This window comes from Ischnura elegans, chromosome 4 (assembly GCF_921293095.1).
Source record: "Ischnura elegans chromosome 4, ioIscEleg1.1, whole genome shotgun sequence".
NCBI lineage: Eukaryota > Metazoa > Arthropoda > Insecta > Odonata > Coenagrionidae > Ischnura > Ischnura elegans.
The window spans coordinates 8,656,569-8,677,835 of NC_060249.1; the positions used below are offsets into that span (position 1 = coordinate 8,656,569).

General features: G+C 40.6%; 1 long non-coding RNA gene across 1 annotated transcript in view; it reads right to left on the minus strand.

Annotated features, from left to right (window-relative positions):
- The window catches only part of LOC124158282, a 79,539-nt gene extending 69,375 nt beyond the window's left edge, over positions 1-10,164 (minus strand). The window contains exon 1 of the long non-coding RNA XR_006864755.1: positions 9,586-10,164. This is a non-coding gene — a long non-coding RNA (uncharacterized LOC124158282). The remainder of the gene's footprint in view (positions 1-9,585) is intronic.
- Positions 10,165-21,267: the final 11,103 nt, after the last annotated feature.

Consider the following 21,267-nt stretch of genomic DNA (forward strand, 5'->3'; position numbering starts at 1 on the left):
ATTATGATTTATGTTGCCACTTTGGACGCATTTTAATCGGTTTCCAAAAATATCCGCGGCGTGGCGATCCATTTTTTCCTAACGTCTGCATTACAGTAATCGAAATGGTGAGGATGGTAACTCTGAAATATTAATAATTTGATTGATCATATCATAACAAATATAAACTGCTGTTAACTACCCTATTAATTTTTTGTCTCGCGCGTGATTTCATGGAATCAACTCAACACAATGAAAGGTTAAAAAAAAACTTAAAAATTCCACGTAAATCTAATAATGTACGATCAAGGTTTGGATGTGTCACGTGATCGCCAGATGATGAAGAGCCACGTTAATGATAAAGTTTTTCGCATTTCATTATATCCCATTATAAGTTGATTCATCTGCGAAATTCGGATCGCTTATCCGTCGGCGTCGTTCCGGCGAATTTAGGAAATATTTTAATTGCGCGGTGAGTGATTCAGCGGCCGATTGGAGGATTCTCGGTTGTAATGAATATTCGTGATTACCAACTACGCAACATCGATGTGCCATTGCGATGAGGCACCGAACTGGAGAAAGACAATCACGCGGAAGGGTTTGGACATGAAAGTGAATGCATTACGAACCCCTTCCTGCATTAAACATTGACAATTTAACATAACCATTGCATAGCATCATCGGCGTCCCAAATTGCGTCCCAGCTCCCTCTCCATGGTAATCCCGAAGGACCAGAGCGGTGCTCGGTCTTCGAAATATTTCCTTGACACCCCTCTACCTCCTCTAACACCGTTCCCCTTGAAGTTCACTGCATTAATGGACCACGATCCAATTACTTCTCGAGACGTCCATTACGACTGCAGAGAGATAGGATCATTGCTCCTCATATTCGCCGACAAATGGAGTGAGATTCATCGCGGCGGAACACATTATGCGCTAGAACACATTTCATTTATTCATTTCCTTCGGAAGGAGGGAAGAGGCAGAGAGCGGTCATTTCTATTTCCATCTCTAAACTTGCTTGTCACGCTACACGTGGACGGATGCAAAGATCATTTTAAAATCTAATTTCCACTCTCATGGTGGTACTTACTTCCCAAGAGCCTAAGCACTTAAGCCTGAATCACACGATCATTTTTTCTGTCCCTCTGAATGATAGTTCTAGGGATAGCTTTTCAGGGATCAAAAGAGTGATCCCTCACTGACCCATCATTTATTATTAATCAAACGGACATTCCCACCCTTATCCCTTTATTTCCATCGCTGATCCCCACACTTTTCGTATTTACAACAGTCGTTCAATTAAAATTCAGGCGTGTCGTCACAATCGCTGTCAGTGTTGGGGCTTTCTGATTGGCTGAAAGGCTGTGGTTTCAGCGACAGAAAAAGGGGAGTGCCGAGCGATGGAAAAAGGGATGGGATTTTCATTCCCGGAACGATCGCTGGAGGTGGGTAGGGACGAAAAAAATGATCCTGTTATTCGGGCTTTAACACCATGAACCACGGCCAATTTCTGAGGGAATTACAATATAGGATGGCTAAATGGTCTACGCAGTGGAACGAAATCCAAAGATCGGTGGTTCGATTCCCAGTCCAGGGGAAATATATCCCATGGCAATCAACACATGTATATAATCAATGAGCAGAGGCGGCGAGATCGAATCAAGGAGACTGATGTGTGGAGGCCCCAGTCCGTGCTGCTCAAGCCTGTTACCACAATCAGTTCGAATTTGGGCGGATTTTAATCGGTCTCCATAAGTGTCCGATGCACTACGATTGGCAACTTTTGTTAACTAATTAAAATTCGCGGTGAGTGACAACACATCCAGAGGCTGACTAAACAATCTTCTTCTGTAATTTTCGTGTATTCAACATGAAACTTCTCAAGCGGCGGGATTAAAATATTCTACATCCATTGGTGTACAGTGGAGTCCAAATACTACATTATTAGCCACAGCGAAATTTATTCCCCTTACACTTGGGGTCGGGAGAATTTCCCCGCCCCAATTCTTCCAGCCTCTGTGTCCAAGGGGCAGAGCAGACGGACTATCCCTCTAGATATCAGTCGTAGAAAGTGCAAGTCAACTCGTCTAGAGGAAAAGAGAAACTTGTGTCCTGCAATGGGGAATCTCTTTCGCGCATTCCGGAGAAATTTATATCCCAGAGATGCGCCACCTGATTTCCCATCACTGCCATTAATGACGACGTGATCTTGAGAACTGGCCGATCTCACTAGTCTCCAGGGAGACAGCTTCAACGGTAAAAGTGAAAAAAAGAGAGAACAAACACCTTATAGAGATCCCTCTCCTTCCTTTTTCGCCCAAGGGAAGAAGTCAATCGTCAGGAAAGAAGTCCCACAGGTGATAACTAGGGAATGGAATGAGGGCCTTGACGATCGACTGGGAAAGTGGCCCTTATTCCAACCTCGAAGGCGTTAGCGCGTGTGTCAAGGGCTCATCATCATCATCATTTCCACTGGTCAACAATCCAGTCCTTAGATTGTTCTGACGCAGGTCTTTTTTGACGCCTACTCATTTCTTCTCTTTCTCATCGTTCTTTAACTGTTCCATAGATCTCATTCGAGGTCTTCCTTTTCCGATCTTACTATCCAAATGCTCCCGAGACGATTGTCTTCATCAGGCCATCGTTCACAAGATACGGTCGATAAGGTTGTTCCAAAATTCACTAGCTCTTGATTAACTTTGTGGTATTCCATTATAGGTTTTCCAGTATATCACACAATTACTAGTACCACTTCTTTTTTACGGAGCGCGACCCGGGTTTCGATGAATTATCATCATCTTCAGGCGCAAATTATGATTTGAAATCATAATTTAAAATAAAATCATAATTTGCGCCTGAAGATGATGATAATTCATTGGATCCCGGGTCGCGCTCTATAAAAAAGAAGTGGTATAAGTAATTGCGTGATATCCAGGAAAACTTATAAGGCTGTTCCATCTCCTAATAAAAGTTTTCATGAGGCTTCACCTCTCTCCTACTCTTCTAAGGATTTCCTCATAACTAACTCGGTCGATCCATTTGATCCTCATCATTCCGCTGTAGCACCACATTTCAAAAGCCTCCACCTTTGATTTCTTCCATGCAGTCATCGTCCATACCTCACTACCATTAAGAAGCATGATCCAAATATATAACTTCCCCACTCTCCACACTTGAATTTCCCGATGCAAATAGATCTTTGGTTTGATGAAATGCTCTCTTCGTCACGTACTAGCAGAAATATTCATCATTACGCATACGAACTGCTCTCATTTCGTCTTCTTTTGAATAAAATACATTAGGTACTCCTCTATACCTAAAGTCGCAGTTGGCTGTTAAAAAGACTCAAAAATTCAGAAAACCTGACAATAAAACTATTCAACAAGCTGCCTTGAAGTGCCCGAACTGTAAGATGCAATACATTTCAGCGTGAGATGATGAGAGGAATGACAATGTGATAAACCTCTCTTTTCTATCGATGAAGGTTTTCATTAATTTTGCAAGTATATACAATTATGATACATATTATTATTGTTATTTTGAAAAAATACATAAAATTCTATGCTCATATTGTGCTCTTTAAATTGGATTTCAAACTCCTAGAACTATTAAGTTATTGTTTATCTTTATACAATTATCTCAAACATGACGATTAGTTTTAAGATTGATTACGATGAAAAGGATTCATTCCTTTAATGTACACAATGTCGATAATAATAACAAATTTATGATTGAGCCCATTTTCCGAACCCCTTAGATAGTCATCACCCCGCTCGTAACAGTTAAGAGTGCTGGAACGTGTGTGTGTGAGCCGAATACAGAGAAGCGCAGAACTGTAGAATCTGCTCCTTTCTACCTCTCCTCCGCTCAAATCCACAAATATGCAACGATTGTAGGATTCCCCAGTTGGCAACTGGATGTGTTATCACGCACCACAAATATAAAGCGATTCTTCAAAGTCCACACACGCGTCACTGATCGCAGAGCGATTCGAATTTCACTTCGGAGAAATAGTGCACTACAATTAGGACTGTTAGCGGAAAATCATACTCGAGCTGATGCGACGTACAATAAATTCCTTACTTTTCAACGCTTAATCTTGTGAGCGCGAATACCACAGCACAACGTGTCAGACTATATGGATCGCTCTGCGCTCAGCGCCGCCCCGCGCAGAGTTTCGAAAACCGATTTAAACGCGCCCTCAGCGGTTGGTGCATGTAACACAAATTCAAATTGTGCTGGACGGAGGACTGGGGCTTCCCGCTCTCCCTTTGACATGGACCATCCGTTCGCCGCCCTCTAAATCCACCAATTGGAGTGGATCTTTTATTCCTCGGCCCCCTCCCCTTTTCATCATTCCAAGACGCGCGCGCGCGAGAAGGCGGGAAACATCAGTGCGCAATGCGACCTACCATTAGATTGCACACTTGCCGACTAACCATATTAACACGAGAATCCAAAACCACCGGTAAGCCTTTAAAACATTCTACACATTATGAGTGGCGTCTTCAATCACTGGAATGGTGATGAGGTATTGGGGAAAAAAATATCAAATAAGGTTCATCCCTCGCCAAACCTCCGCTGGTTAGCTCGCGGGGTACAATTTAGATAGATGTAATGCGGCGTCTGAGCATAAAGAGTGAACATGACCACAATAAGATCAAATTATGTCGACATTTAAGTGCTGCCTAACCATTATGTAGACGCGCGCGCGAAGGCGGGAAAATCAGTGCGCAATGCGATTTATGATCCCGCGCTAAAACAACGCAAACCCTTCCACTCCCTCCGTCGCGTCAGCCGCCAACAACGCGACACTTTATTTAACAATGGAGCGTACCCAAGTTACTCCACCAGATCGCGTAAAAAACATCGCAGCGTAAGATAAAAAGAGAAATTTTATGTGAAAGAAGCCTTAGCTCCAGCGTCCAATGGACATCAGTTTTCGAGATGTCTTATCGATAGAAGGTGCTAGTAAAAGACCTAGACTAATTCAAAATTATCTCCCGGCTGCGGCCTTGAAAATAAATTAGATTTGGCGATCATGAATACGACGCAGCACTTAACATAATAGATAAGAGAAACAGCACAGGGGGCTAACACGCTCCGATTGTTTGTTTCCAAACAATTATTTTGCCATTTACCGCCTGATTAAAGCGACGAAACAGGTGCAAGTGTAAGGGAGTCTTTTGATGGGTGGTGTCAATTCAATTCATAGAGATAAACCTACCAAAACTTCCACTTTACTGAAAAAAAATTAATACTATGAAAAAAGGCAGTAGATGCAAAAATACGAAATTATGTATTATGCCTCTCTAAATCTTCTTCTTCTAATTGTAACAGTCTCTGAAGAAATGCGCAGCCACAGTTTTCAATTATGCACTTAAAGGTGACGTATTGTCCCTCAACACGGCACTCACTCGTTCCAAGAAATTCTCTCCAGCACCTTGACACACAATAGACACTCAAAGATGACTTGCCTCATCAGCGTTTGATGTAATAAAACTGAAACTTTTCCCAACTGCCAAATCTACTGCGCTAATACTGAATCTTTTTTAAAGCAAACTGAGCTGGAAATTTGCAAGTTATAACATTTGTGCTCTCAGAACCAAAAAGCGTACCGGAAAAACTGACCACAGCAGCTATGACGAAAGATATTTTTCTGCAATAGAAACCAGATGACGCTGCAGATATGGCTAAGAAATCTATCGATCATAAGCCGTAATAAAATCCCAGCGATATCTTAAAAAAGCCATCCTAAAAAGCGCAAAAGCCTTACCAGCCAAAACTAAGTAAAACGCCACCAAAATGAAGGCCTACCGTGCCGTAACGGACTATATCGGCTAAGTACTTGAGAAATTAAACGAAATTTTATTTAAACCTCATATCTTAAGTTAAATTCGATTGTGGAATGTGTTTTTTACAAATTTTCGTCACAACTTCACGGGCGAGATAAATTTAGCCGTTTCTGGTGATCATTAGATTTCCAAATATTTCAAGTCGATGGCCGTTCAGCTTACTGCGGGACAACATAGGTTGCCTTCCAGGCATGATATCATACGCTAGGAAATTATCTACACACAAATAAAGTCGTAATTATTTTTTATTTGATAGTCATGATTCCCACGTCCTATATTGTCTAGTTTAACACGATGAGTCACGACGTAAAGGCCGTTGAATCAAGGCCGCCGCACTCAAATAGACGAAATGTGTCTACGGTCAAAATTCAACTCAGACCAAATTTAACGGCATAATCCGTACTGCATTTACGAATCATAATGCTAAATTTTGTCTTATTTGTACACCCTGGTGTCTGCTAAAGTTAGACATATTTTATTGTATTTTTTAATAGAGAAACGAACTTAAAATCTTGAACTGCGGATTCTTAGTTAATTATAGCTCAAACTGGACCAATTTTTACAAATATTTTGCGAGGGCCTTTAGATGCGAAATTGATGATTTAAAGTGTATTGTATTGTCACAAACGTTTGCCGGCATAATTTAAAGAGAGACACGCCCCGAAATGTTGATCTCCGGAGACCGAATTTTCAGTGCGTCGAAAAGTTGCATATTAGGTTACCACGCTACCAGCGATTGAAACATTTCTAAACATTTGAATGAGTTTTTGGTAACGCTCCAGTCTCTTAAAACCAATACTTTAACCCATTCGGGTAAATAGCCGGCGATTCGCCGGTTTCCTTAATGTAAAGAGCCAGCGAACTTCCGGCAGTGTGATTGTTTTTGTTGCATTTGAAAGTTGTTTATTGAATGAATACAAAACTAAATATCAGGCGCCAAAAAAAACAACTAAAATTATACCATTACAAATCCTATGAATCTTGCCATAAAATTGTATAAAATAATAGGAAAATAAAAACCTTAGGAAAAACATAAAAGGGGGTAAGGTCCAAAATGTCCATGAAATATTAAGAGGCTAAAATTCGAAGCCTCTAACAGCGCGTCGAGCTTCGGCGCACATTTGGCGCGGCAGCCCATGTCCGATAGCGCGCCAACACACTCGAGTGTCTGAAGTATTTCTACGGATGAGGCGGGGAAGTAAGCGAGCGCCCTCCGGCGAAAGTCGGTCTTCCTCCTCGGTCCATAGGGTCGGGTGGCGGGGAGGGCGGGTGTCGCCCTGCCTACAGACGCCGGCGCGTCCCACAACCGCTCTTTTTGGAATTCCTCGAACGGTCGCCGACACTCTTCCGAGGGACCACAGCATCTACATCCTACGCCGCTCAACACTTCAAAGCGGACCCACTCCACAGAATGTGTTTTCCCACCCACGTGGATTAGATGAGTCAACGCATTCGACATAAAAAATGCACCGCGTAAACAACTAAAAATGCGTAAATGCACGAATAAATGTCCAGGAAATATCCCCTATTCTCATTTCGTTCATACATCCGTGCATTTGTCTAGCAACGTACTACTTGCACGGGTACACATCGATGACTAAGTTCTAACAACACGTATCTCAAAAATATCAACTTGTATAATAAAATAAAATATAAACAAAGAGTTGTCTTTTGCTTGTATTTTATTTTCTTAATGTTATTACACTTTGTTTAAGATACCTGTCTCAAACCGGCCGAATTTGAGATACGTGTTGTTAGAACTTAGCCATCGATATGCATTGTGTAAAAAAGCCTGCAGAGCAGTGCGGCGGTATAGAGACTGCTAAAGCAGTAGATCAGTAATGATATGCAGTCGCTAATATCAACACACAGAAGTGTTCTTACGTTGGGTTCACACTTTGCTTTGGCAGTGGTTCAAGAAAGACACATCGCCACAATGATCAACTCAGAGGTGTCCTTAAGAAATCGCTTGATGATGTTATACGTTATGGCTTTATCCACTCACGCGACATAAATGCGAAAACTCAGCGTTGACGTTTACCTGGTCACAGGAAAAGGCGCCAAAGGACAAACGTCCCATTCCGAGGGCGAAGTCAAGATCGTAGCGAACACAGGGGCTCGGGAGGTTCAAAGTTCAAATGCCCCAAACTTTCTACACTTTGAACTGTGTTTTCATTGTCAAATGCCCTACACAGTGCACCCGAGCGGGCATCGGGATAAGCACCTACTTCTAACCAAGTCTCCATAACCTGGGTTCGAACTTGGGACCCAAGGATTTGAAGCCAACACAATCGCTGACAGTTAAAGCCGAACTCCGGTCCGTTCGTTCCACGTCCTTCCCCATCGCATGAGGAAACTATCACACGTTTACCGCGAAATGCTGCCGAAGTTCGATCATGTAATATGTACAATCATTCTAACATGGCAGTTTGTCCGCAATGATTCGATGAGAATAGGCCTCATAAATACACCTCTACGTAATGTACAATTAGGAGGGTTTACAATTACCCCTCCAACACCACTAAAGGACACAGGACGTGCAAACTAGCCGGCTAATAGCATTTACAAGGGAATCCAAAACCAACGCTTAGCCTTAACATTTTTCTAAACGTTGCGAATGGCGTCTTCTTTTTCTGGAAGAGCAATGAAGAATTGGGAAAAATAAGATCAAATGAAGTTCATCCTCCCCAAACGTCCCAGAGGTAGTGCGCGGGGTACAATGCAGATAGACGTTATGCGGCGCCTGTGCATAAAGAGTAAACTTGACCACTACAAGATCAAATTAGGTTGATAGTAGAGTACTGGCTCAACACTAGACATTAATTCCTACATCGGAAATTTTCAAAAAGCAATGACGACATTGAATTTTTAGCTTATATTCGATCCACACGTCAGTGGCGGATACAGATGGGGGGCGCGCGACCCCCGTTGCGGGTCCGCCCGTATTGCCGGACAATGCAAAACCACAATTGTAACTTTTTAACATCATAAGATGGCATTATCTTTCACATGTGTACAATAACTTACATATATATAAACTTACATAAAATTTTCTTATACCCTGCCTGTGACTTGATCATTTTTTACTGCGATAAGAGTAAAGAAAACTCAAGATATATTTTGCGCCCCCCCCCCCCTTTGAGTTTTTTCTTTATCCGCTACTGCCACACGTACCAAATGATATTAAATCACAGTTACTCATGAAATATTTATTGAAAAAATCAATGGTGCCGGTTCGAAAATTTAATCTGCACGTATTTCATTGAAGTGTTACTTGATTTATCCAAGTTTGATGATAGTACCCATTTTTATTTTTCCCCAATTGTATTTTTTTCCTAATTGTATTTTTTTCTATCTTGAGCAAATTATATTTCTATGTGAGTGTATTCGAGTTCGACTCTCTCAACTTGCATGGAGCTATGCACGATTTTTGGGAGCTACCACCATCAGCACGAATGTGCACGCGACATTTTAATTATTGCACATGTATATTTTTTGTCGATGACCATTAAGTGCGCCTTCGGGGAAGCTATTTCATGCTGATGATTGGTCACCCCCTGCCACACGTCCTGTAGGTAGCTCGCGGTGTACCATGTAGATCGATAATCATGTATAGTGAATATGACCACATTAATTTGAGGTGATTGGAAGTGACATTCACGGTCATTCTTTGAAGATCAACAAATTTTCAACTATTAACAAACTAAGCCCCAGTCAAAAAAATTTTGATAGCTTTCTTAACACTCACCTAGTTCACGGACTGGCAAGACAGCAGCAGGAGAGCATAGTATGCATATCCAAGTTGGTAGTGTAACGCACTCGCGGGTCCAAAAGTAATGAAACTGCTTCCAATCCTCATGGATTCTATTCCTCCTCAACAGCAGTACCTACAATACTAGTACTCTTGTTTCCTGATCACCCTTCACTCGCTATTGACAGGACACGCAGTGCGAAAAATACCTTCCTTTCGATCAGTAACCACTTGTCGTTGCTGAGACGACAGAATCAACAACTCCCTTCGTCACCACATTTGCAAGCATCACTTTATTCCTTCTTCGCCTTGTACGAAGTCGTCACCGTTGAGAACAATCACTTATCACAAAGGCATATCCGATCAACAGATAGAAAAACATCCGATTCTATCATTGGCGGAACAACAGTGAACGCGAATACGTAGTGATTTTCTAGGAGCTGAGAAAAGAACAGCGTAGCACACAGGCGTCCGAATACGTGGATGGTTACCGCCTTTTCCTCGGTCCAAGCCGGCAGCTCCGTTCAAGCTTCTACGTTGAGAGCCGGCGGCAAACTGCGGCATGGAACCCGCGCCCTCCTGAGCAGCACAGGCAAAACAACGCGAGAGCGACAGGTTCCTCCTCTCCCGCCTTTCCGAAACGAGAACGGGCGCGACGAGGCCAGCGCTGCGGTGCGGAGAAAATTTCAAACTCCACTACATCGCGCTCTTTCCCTCATACCCCCCAACCTTCCCCCCCCCTTCCCCCCCCCCCCGCCGCCTCCTTGCTCCATGGAAACCACTAACGGAAAGGAGGTTCAAACAGGGCCTCTGCTTTTTTTTACGCAGTGGCGTAACTATGGGGGGGGGGGGGTGAGGGGATAGTCCCCCCCCCCAAAGCCTCAGAGAAATAAAAAAAATCTTTTAAAACATTGCCAAGTTTGTAAATATTATAACAGCATCTGATTAAATTTAAATTTAAAGTAAATTTTTTTGTGTCAAAATGATGTACGTAAAACGTATTTCCAGGCATGTCATTTTTTTAATTTCCCGAACAGTTGCCTGGTGGGAGGAGGGGTGGCCACCTCAGGCCGTGCCCCCCCCCCCCAAAGCATATTCCTAGTTACGCCACTGTTTTTACATCCTCTGTTTCTAACAGTTTGAAAGAAGCGTTTAAGTGAAAGTTTTTAAGGAATAGAAAAGCTCTCGTCCAACCCACAATCTTCCTCTCATTACTAAGTTTTTTTTCAGATTATGAAATGCATTTCCTTAAAATGTTATTTTTTATTGTAATTGTCTCTCTAATAACACGTTTAACATTATTTCTTACTTACTCCACAGATCTTGCATCCTTCCACGTATTCCACTACGTCAAGGAAAATGCCCAATTTGAACTGTTCCCCCATTTTACCACTTCCTTCAAAAATGCACTGTCTAAGGCGGTCCCTTCAAAACAGCTAAATAAGGGTTTCCCTGTATTACACCTATTATATTTTTAACAATTCATTTTCCGATGGAATACAAATCTTTGGCTTTTAACCCTAGAAGTAGGCGTAAAACTTATTGATAATCTAAAATTGCAGGAATGGCATGCATCATAGACCGAACTTTGATTTCTTTAGCTGCGGTCTACACTTGCGGTCTGGAGAAGTGAATACGCCGATTTTCCGAATGAGTAAACATGAGCTGTGAAAGTAGGCGGAAGTATCAACGCTTTAATTTCCACGGATATCATTTTCTCCTGGCACCCATGGTTAATGCGAAACATTTCCGCACATTCACGCGCGGCAGTACTGTTCCTTACCATCATCTGAATGTGTACCGTGTACCCCCTGACTCAACTTAGCTGGATAGTGGGAAACAGTGGCGCAGCGAGGGGGGGGGGGGTTTGGGGGATAACCCCCCCTCAGAGCTCAGAGAAATTTTTAAATTATAATCTATTTTACTTAATTGGATTGATATTACTAATAGAATAGTGTAAGGATTATTAAATATCCCTCAGAAAGCCGTAAAACTCACCATTTTGAACCATTTATCTTAAAATTCCGCAATGTATTAATTCCGCACCAACCGCTTATCCTGGTGGGTATTCCATACCCCCACACACCCCGGTATTAGTAGCACCTAACCCCCCCCCCCAGTCTTAACTCCTAGCTGCTCCCCTGGTGGGTAACAATATCGTCGCCATAGGTTTTTTCATAATTTTCCGGAAAGCGCAGATAATAATTTATCGTAATTTTTCTCAATCTCAACTGTTACAAGTGAAAATATTATTCGAGATCAGATGAAAATCAACAAAAAGAAGAATAAGTTATTAGCACGCAGCAAACTAAGCGAGACTGGGATTAATATTAAGTCGGGAAAGCAAAAACTTGAGGAGGTGAAAGAGTTATGTTACAATTATAGGAAGCCGAATTACCAACGATGGGCGAAGCAAGAGAGAAATTGTCCGTAACATAGCACAGGCAAAGAGATCATTTTACGAAAAGAGGAATCTACTTACAGCTGAGAATACAAGCATATAATTAAGGATACAAATCATCAAACGCTACCTAAGAAGCATGTCTCTGTATGGGAGCGAGGCTTGGCCGTTTGAGCAGCAGAGAAGATAAGAGTGGAAGCATTCTAAATGCGGTGCTTAAGAATTCCGAAGAATATTGAAGAATGGATTAAAATCGATCGACCGAATAAGTAATGAGGAAGTGCTGAGAAGAATAGGAGAAGAGAGAATTCTTCTTAAAACCATGAGGAGAAGACGGGACAACTTACGTCAGTTGATCACATTATGAAGCATGATGAACCGATGAAAACAATCGTAGAAGGACAGGTGGAAAGGAAGAATGGCAAGGGACGCCTACGAATGAGTTACACGGAACAGATTATAAAGGATGTAAATGAGGAGAGGTACTTCGCTATGAAAAAGCTAGCGGATAGGAGAGAGGAATGGAGAGTTGCGTCCATTATTAGATCGTTGACGCCGATCGTTGACGTTGATCATCATAAGTCAGCAATCTGACGATTGGTTTGACGCCTCTCTCCGCTCCGATCTCCTGACTGACAGCCTTTCCGCAGTAACTAATTTCTTCTCTATTACATCCTTTATAACCTGCCCTACGTAATTCATTCGGGGCCGTCCCTGCACAGTGGGGCCAAACCCCACTTTAGACGGACATAAGTCTAAAAACTTGTCTAAAGTCACTGTCGACTGAAAAATATGCATATATATGTTTTAGAGTCCTCTTGAATCAAATCCCACATCAAGTTTTCAATGTTAATGATTTGTTGTGCTATAATTTTCAGATTTAATTACTTTCAAAATTTAGGGAAAAAATATTTTTCATTACAAAATTGGAGGGAATCAAATTTAAAAATTTCAGGTCAATACTTAACGTCGTTGGAAACAATTCTGATATAAAATGTGCTAAATCATTTTAGAAAACACGTTTGCGAAAAACTTTCACGTTTCATGCAAAAAATATGTTTAATAGTGCACTGAGTTTTCTGCGAACAATTTTTCAACTCGCATAGAAAGAAAATACTGGAATTTAATACATGTTGTTAACTCTCAAACAATAAATTATATACAACCAAATATGGTGTACAGCACATGGAGAGCAAAACAGTACTAAATTTGCATGCTGTGCGCTAACGAACAAGAGTGAGTAAAGGGCGCCTCAACAAAGTTAATATACATCTTCCAATGGCCATGTGGGCCCAGTGTTCAAGTGAAGAGATAAGAAGCATTAGAATATTTGTCGTTAATGGCAATGATAAAAGGAAAAAGAATAAGTGCACAAAACAAATAAATTAGAATAGATTAGAAATCGCTGAACAAATCGCTTGTTTGCAAGCTCAACGTACACTCGTCCACGTCGCGGTCATTTGATGTGATCGGACTTATCATCAGATTCAATGCGTTGCTGCTCAATGATCTTTTGAAGTTTTTTTTTGGAATTGTCCGTTCACTAGAAATTATTGAGTCCGAATGCAAAAATAGCCTCATGAAAACATCGTGCAATGTTTCGGGTCTTGAGCACCTCCTGGGGTAATTCCGTCGAAATAGCTTTACAAATTTATTGCTTGACTCCTGCGCTCCCTAAGACATCATCCCAATATGTAAAAGGAATTCAGAAATAACCTGTTTTTCGTAAATTAGAATTTTACCACGGATATAAGCAGTGGCGCCGACTCCATGGGGCCTGAGGGGGCCCGAGCCCCCTCAATAATTCGTTATGGGTGTGAGGAAAAAATGTGTCAGGCTTATCGATTTTCCCCGGAGTGTCCAGATATCGAGATTTGAGTTATCAGGGTTCTAATTTTGATCACATGACTCTTCTAAAATGCTCAAAAAACTTAAAACTCACTACTTATAAAATTTCCTGGGGCAAGATCCCCGATTTGGGCCCCCCAATATTTTTTTAAGTCGACATCCCTGGATAAAAGTTAACGGAGAGCCGAGCTGTTTCTAAAGCATATTCTTCAAACATATCATATTCTATATTCTTTTATATTCATATATTAACATAAAATATCTCAATATCGTACCCACAGGGCAGTGCTTGCAGAATACTATGGAATCCTTTGAGGAGGTGTTCATTCAAACCCAGTAATCATAGCTGTTGCTGCAGCATTTCCAAAAAAAACGGCGAGCCGTGTTACCGTCATTACAGCTCCTATGCACCTGCTTTGACTGATCGACTATCAGTCCCAGTGCGGACTTGAAGCCGAGCTGAATGTTTTATTTTTCTTTCTTCGACTCGCTTTTTTACTTGAGTTTTCCGGATCAGCCAGACCTTCACATCTAGTCTGTAAGCGACATGTAAACAGCACTCAAAAATACGTATCCAGGCATGTAGCGTCCTAGCTGCAAGTGTTCCGTTTGTACCGGTCGAGCCATTATTTTGTCGACATCATTAAATTCTTTTGATGTCGCCTTAAAAAGATGACATTTTTACGTTGATGGGTTGATGATGGCATAACACACTTTACCATCAAACATATTTGACGCGAGATTATAGGTGACGCTCACCTTATTGCCGTTGATCACTGCATCATAATCAACTAGCTTCAACTCCTGCTCCTTAATTTCGTTTATCTGCGCGTTGATTTACCCAACTTTTTCCTTCCTAAACTCAAGCTTGATAGAGCGACAAAACCGCAGGGGAGATGGGCTCGGATTTTGACATATTACGGTATTTCCTTGCAAAGCGCAAAGCAGCAGCGGAACTAACGTTGTTATAATTACACTCGAATCATCCAAAGACTCCTCATTGCTATCGACAAAACTCAGCTTATAATTACTGAGACTAGAACTCCCATCATATCCCCATTTGCAGATAAGCAGCAAATGACGGATTTTTGCAGCAGATAAAGTAGATAGCACCTCTCGCTGGAGCAGCAAAATACTTCCTCGTTAAAACTTTCTCGGGTACTCGCCATGTTAAATAAAAACTTTTGGGCTGTGTGTAAGGGAATGTCTTGAGAAAGCGACCAGCATCGGTCGGGAAACGTTGGGGCCACCCAAAAATTGACGCGGCGACATAGCCCAAAAGTTTTTAGTTAACAGCAAAATACTGTCTATTTTGTGGTCCAGCAAGGCTTGCAGGCTAACTACGCACTACGCAGGAAGGCGTTATCACAATAGAATCCTTTCGCGGACAGCATGTAATTTTTACAGAGTTGAGGATCTTGTACGGCGGCTAGGCCTTTACATTGTCTGCGCTTCTTCCTCTACCCCACTGAGCGACTGCCGGTATTTCTTTCCTTTTCGATGTCGTTAGAACGACATCCCTCACTACTGCAGCAGTATCAAAATGTTTCTCGGCTCGCAAGCCCATCTGTGCTGCGTAGGCCAGCTCTTCCAGGCTCGATCTCAATCTCAGATAAGTTGCCCGCCTGCGTTTGTTCCTATCACATGAAGCACGAAAATCCACGATTGGAGGCCCTTTTACGAGACTTGGTGTTCATTTCAATGGAGCTTCATCATCAGAGAGGTTTAATAATTTTACTTGAAGCCATCCCTCGTTGTTCCGCAGGAAGGTCTTCTCCGTCCGTCCAAATCTCTGCCACCTTCCCTGAAACTCGTGCAGAAGGGTTCTGATCTTCTGCTTGCAGTGCTCCGGAACCGAATAAGTGCGCCTCAGTTGTGTGGAAATTCATTTATTGAGCACTTCATATACGACAGGGGCGGAGTATCGGAAATGGTCTCTCACCATTTCAAAAATCTCATCACTTGTACAACGTATACGTATAGAAAACTTCACAACTTGAACCTAATAGTGGACAATATACATACAGCATACAAATTTTATTTATTGCATGTCTAATCATAATATCTTAGTAACTTCATAAACAGATGCGTTGGGTGCGTACTTACGTTTGCTATTCCATGATTGACATTGTTTACACAATAGTTTAGCCGTTGCCATGGGGCCAAAGCGGCCGGATGAATTACCTTTTCGGCTGTTATGCTCAATAATTCTATTATCGTAACATTCCTTTCAGACATTTCATCTTTGAGAATAAAGTCACTGGGGTGATTCCATCACTTAGTTCTTGTGATTCGTAATGAAGCGAAAGAATCGTAGACTCGAGGGAACGACTCACTCTCTGATTGAAACGGACTCAAAGATGTAAAATAATCATAGGACTCGAGTTAGAATGTGATCGAATGATTGATGGCTGATCACCACAGTGAAAAGTAGCTATCCTTTTGCATACCGATGGCGGTTGATTTATTTTACAATTCTTAGCTCATGCTTTAATGAATAATGTATGTAAAAATCATGATCCGATTTCGTCCGATTATATAACTTTTCTCTAATTAATAAAACATTTTTTGAGAAAAATCAACAAATTTCCATTCTTGATAATTAATTACTCAATGGTTACTTTAGTGGGACCGTAAGCAAAGACTTCCTTCAATGAAAATAACAGCATTAAATCTGACTGTATGACCAACGCTTCAGGGTACCAAGAGTAAAACCTACCTACTTAACCGTATGTAATTAGCATTTCCATTTACCATGATAATACGCTCCTGATTGTTCGCTTAGCATAACAAGAAGCATCGATTTAATCAGTATTATAGCTCAAAAGAAACATTGCTCGGATTAAGAGAGGTATAATTTACTGCAGGAAACATAATTCTTAAATAGTATTCAAGTATCCATTACAGATTCTTCATTTATCACCACAGATCCCACCTTTTACTTTTCTTAAAGGAACGGATAGCCACTTTTCACTGTGGTGATAAGCCATCAATCATTGGATCACTTCACTAACTCGAGTCCTATGATTATTTTACATCTTTGAGTCCTCTTCAATCAGAGAGTGAGTCGTTGCCGCGAGTCTACGATTCTTTCGCTTCATTACGAATCACAATAACTAAGTGATTGAATCACCCCATTGACTTTATTCTCAGAGATGAAATGTCTGAAAAGAACGACTCTCTAAAAAAATCTTTCTTTCTAATTGTAAAAACTTCTGGGCAAATTTGAAGAAGCGGATTAAGGCCGCTGTTAGTGTAGGCCGAGGCAGGGGGGTGGGAAGTTCACAATATTACGCGGCGTCTTGGTTGTGTACATAATATTCTATTCTAATAAGAATATTCTGCTTGCAATGTTAGCCGATGAACGCAGACAAATTCGTGCAATGGCCATCACAAAGACATTGAAATCGACGGAAACTCAGCGGGAGGAATTGAGGAAATTCGAAATTCCGAAGCTAAACTTCGATGCTCAAAATTATATCGACATGGTTGACTGGGAAGCAATGAGGTAAATCAACCACCATTAGTAGCTGGGATGACAGACAAAGACTTGGAAGACCTTGTTACGGAAAGAGCTGTATTAGAAGTACCTTCTTTTCCCTGCAACACACAAGCAGATGAAAGGATGGCACAAGAGATAACGTTGGCATCAAAATCCGTGTGCAGTATAGAATGCAGGCATGGATGGGCATTATCGTGCATAAGAGACAGAGAAATTCAGCCGAAATTCGAAAAAAAATCTCAAAATAATTTTGTCAGAGTAATTGATGTGCTTACACAATCGTGTCCTTTGAAAGGTTGGTTGGGGGGACACGGGTGGAACTCGATGGTAGCCACTTCTTTGTGGAGAGTTCTGGGTAGTTTCTTCACGAAACTAGCAGAGAGCTACTAAGTGAATTGCTTGGTGTTCAAATTCTGCTCTTTCACAGCCTTGGCTGAATTTCTTGTTGAAAATAGCTCCAAAGGTACGTTATTCGTCATTATGATTGACGTTAATTTAAAATAATTTACCTCATTATTACTTTTTGTCGGATTATTTGCTACCATATGATGACTTGTTTGCTAAAAACTTAAATACAATGGAAATAAATGTTATTTTTACCTGCGATGTAGCCCCCAAAATGGAATTTTGGAAACGTAGGCAAAAATGTGTTGGGTTGTGCGGGTGGTCTATACTCTAATTTAGTTATTAATTCATAGACATTGTTTGAACCATAGATTTTTGTCAAATAAACTTCAAATTTCATTTTTATAAACTATAATCATGTATCCACTCTTTAATATTATCCATTATCCCATAATTTCATAAAATTCGTCTTCATAACCGGTTGATTCTGAAATCAGCAAATTTCGCAAAATTTTAAACTTTAGAGCTCGGGCGGCAGTGGTTAATATCATCCGATTTGAAAAAAATTTGTGTGCGAGATCCTTATATCATTTCACAACTTTCCCGCAGAGGGCGAATTTGATCAGGAAATAAAACTTTTTTCGGCCCACCCTATGGCAATTACATTTTCGGTGGTATAAAATTAAGTTCTGAATAAATTTAGTTCTGTGAGTGTTTTTTTATCTTTTTGTGTCTTGTGATTCTGCCCAATCTGGGATATTTTTATGTTATTTACCTCGTCGAGGAACATTTCGAAGTATTTATGAAATAAATGTGTTGTAAGATAAAAGAGAACCTGATTATCTTTTGAAAGGGTCATTCGGCAATGTTTTTTAGTTATTTTAGATTTCAGTCAGTTCATAGGAACTAATTCACTACATAGATAATAGATCCATAAAATATTATTAACTTTTATAAGCTGTGAAATTTTCATTTTTCATAGCATTTTTTCGGCGAAATTGCTGTTCGATCTAGTTTTTAAATGCCAGAGTAGGGTAGTTTCCTTCATCAAATAATACGAAAGGCATTGATTGTGATTCGTTACCCACCATTAGTGTATTCATATTATACAATTTATTTGGTTTTAGAAATCCCAGTTTAGACGAATGGCAATGGTCAATTTTATCCTCATTTGAATAAGGCCAGATTGGCGCCCATGCGATGCCACTCCACGTGACGTCACAAGGACCTAGATGCTATACGATTAGTCAGGAGTTTTACATCGTCTGAGATTAAGAATGTATGCATGAGGCACAGAGCTCAGGGAAACATGTCTTAATAATCACTTATTAAAACTGGCTAAGGTCGGAAAGTTTTCTTCGTTTGATAAGGTATTAATAATCCTTATTTAAGCCAAGCGCTACCAGCTAGCAGGGTACTCTGCTACCTGCTGGCATCCTGCGTCGTATCAGCGCTCAAAGCCTCGACCCAAGGTCACCTCACTTACGGCAGCGGGAACCAGAAAGACGTCACACGGGCTTTTCCCAGCATTCATACTTAGCCGTCGCGTTTTCGCGCGCTTCGAAATTTTCACTTTTCATTTAATCGCGAAAAATAGATATCGTCATTTAAAAATCTAAAAGCGGGAAATATGTACTCCAGGAGTAATAATCTTTCGATTTAGGCAATAAAAATATAAAAGGAAACCACCCTATTACGTCGAAATCCATTTCTGATCATGCAATTTCCTAAAATGTTTTGGAGGAGGACCCCCGGTGGGGAGGGCCCCTACACCCCTACCCGCCCCTGGATGTACCCCACCATAATTTTTACGATAATTTGACCAATTATGCGTTAATAATTACTAAGAACACCGCCAATCAAGTATGGGTAATGGATCTCACGCAAAATGTCCCCTACGGATAAATTATTGCCAATTATTTATATAAAACAGTGTTTACTCTCAGATCAGGTCCGGTGGCTTTTAGAAATTGTCCATTTCTCTTAAAATATTGTTTGTTGAGATCGGTGAAATAAAAATAGGATGGCCATTAACGATTATAATTTTTAGTCTTTAGCCTAGCCATCCTTATTATATGGATCGGGTCTTCATATCATGAGGTTTGCATAAAAATTTGGAGTCTGTTCGGCATAAATTGCTCATATACTTATCATTCAAAAATGGTACACCAATGAGCTTTCATGATCACAATCATAGGTGGATTTTGGGGGGGGGGCACGGGGAACATTCCCCCCCAGACTCTTAAATGACATGATTTTTAATAAAAATATCAATAAATTTTATATTTTTATGCAAAAGTTATTAATATTTACATATTTATAACTTTTATATTAAAAGTAAGAGTATATTTCGTATAGTAATCGTTGCATGTAGTTTTCAATCTCAAATATTAGAAGACTATTCGCCTGTCTGGAGACCCCCTCAGAAAAAAAATCTGGATCCGCTCTTGATCACAATTACTCAAATTTAGTGCTATCTTTCAGGGGCGCATCTAGGAATTAAGGCTGGGGGGGGGGGTTAGGTGCAATTAATACCTGGGTGTGGGCGGGTATGGAATACCCTACAGGATAAGCGGTACGTGCGAGGTAAATAAATTGCGGAATTTTAAGATTAATGGTTCATAATGGTGAGTTTTACGGCTTTCTGAGGGATATTTTATTAAAACTTACACTATTCCATAAGTCATGTTAGTCCAATTAAGTAAAATGGACTAAACTTAAAAATTTCTCTGAGCTCTGGGGGGGGGGGGTTTATCCCCCAAAACCCCTCACCCCCTCGCTACGCCACTGCTATCTTTAATCTTTCTTCGATTGTTTCTCTTCAATTTAAAACAATGACAATTTTATTAAGAAAATAAAACTTGTTTTCATTAATAGTACTTAAGTATGTATCACATGTATAATTTTTAGTGCAGGAACACTTCAATACCCAGGTGGCCACGATATTTAGCTGATCAGACTTCTCAACAAAATTATGCAGCTCATACTTCACTAAATAGCCTTTGGCGTAATTGGAATTTATTACCAACGAATGCTCGTGCTGAAAATACATTATCAGCCTTAAAGAGAGCTTTATATCCACAGATAGGTATAGCTAAAAAATACGTAAAATAAATAATTCAAAAGTGATTAATTTGTTCTTGAGGGTTTGGTCAAATGGTTAAAGAAAACTCGCCGCCAAAGGCTCCACTTAATTTGTAACGCAACCTTAGGGCAGATTATACGAAAAAGCAACACAAGCTAGAAGGAGTTAGAAAAAACATATCACGTTAAAACACCATTCTTCTACCTAATTTGAGATATTACTTAAAAAGACACATAGAAAAACATACATCTACGATATTCTAGATCAAAAGCATTTTCAACCAAACCCTGTAAGATCTTATCATTAGAAACATGAAAAAATAAGTGGTCAATAAAATTAAATCGCTTTAAAAAATTATACTCCGACAAATCTGCCGGTGGGGTCAAGATCTCTCGCACCTGTTCAAGTTGTGATAAAGGGTAAGGTAGCTTGCAGAGTTACAATGGGAATCAATTTTAGTAAAAAAATCGTCCTCGTTGAACAGATGTGCCCTGAGTG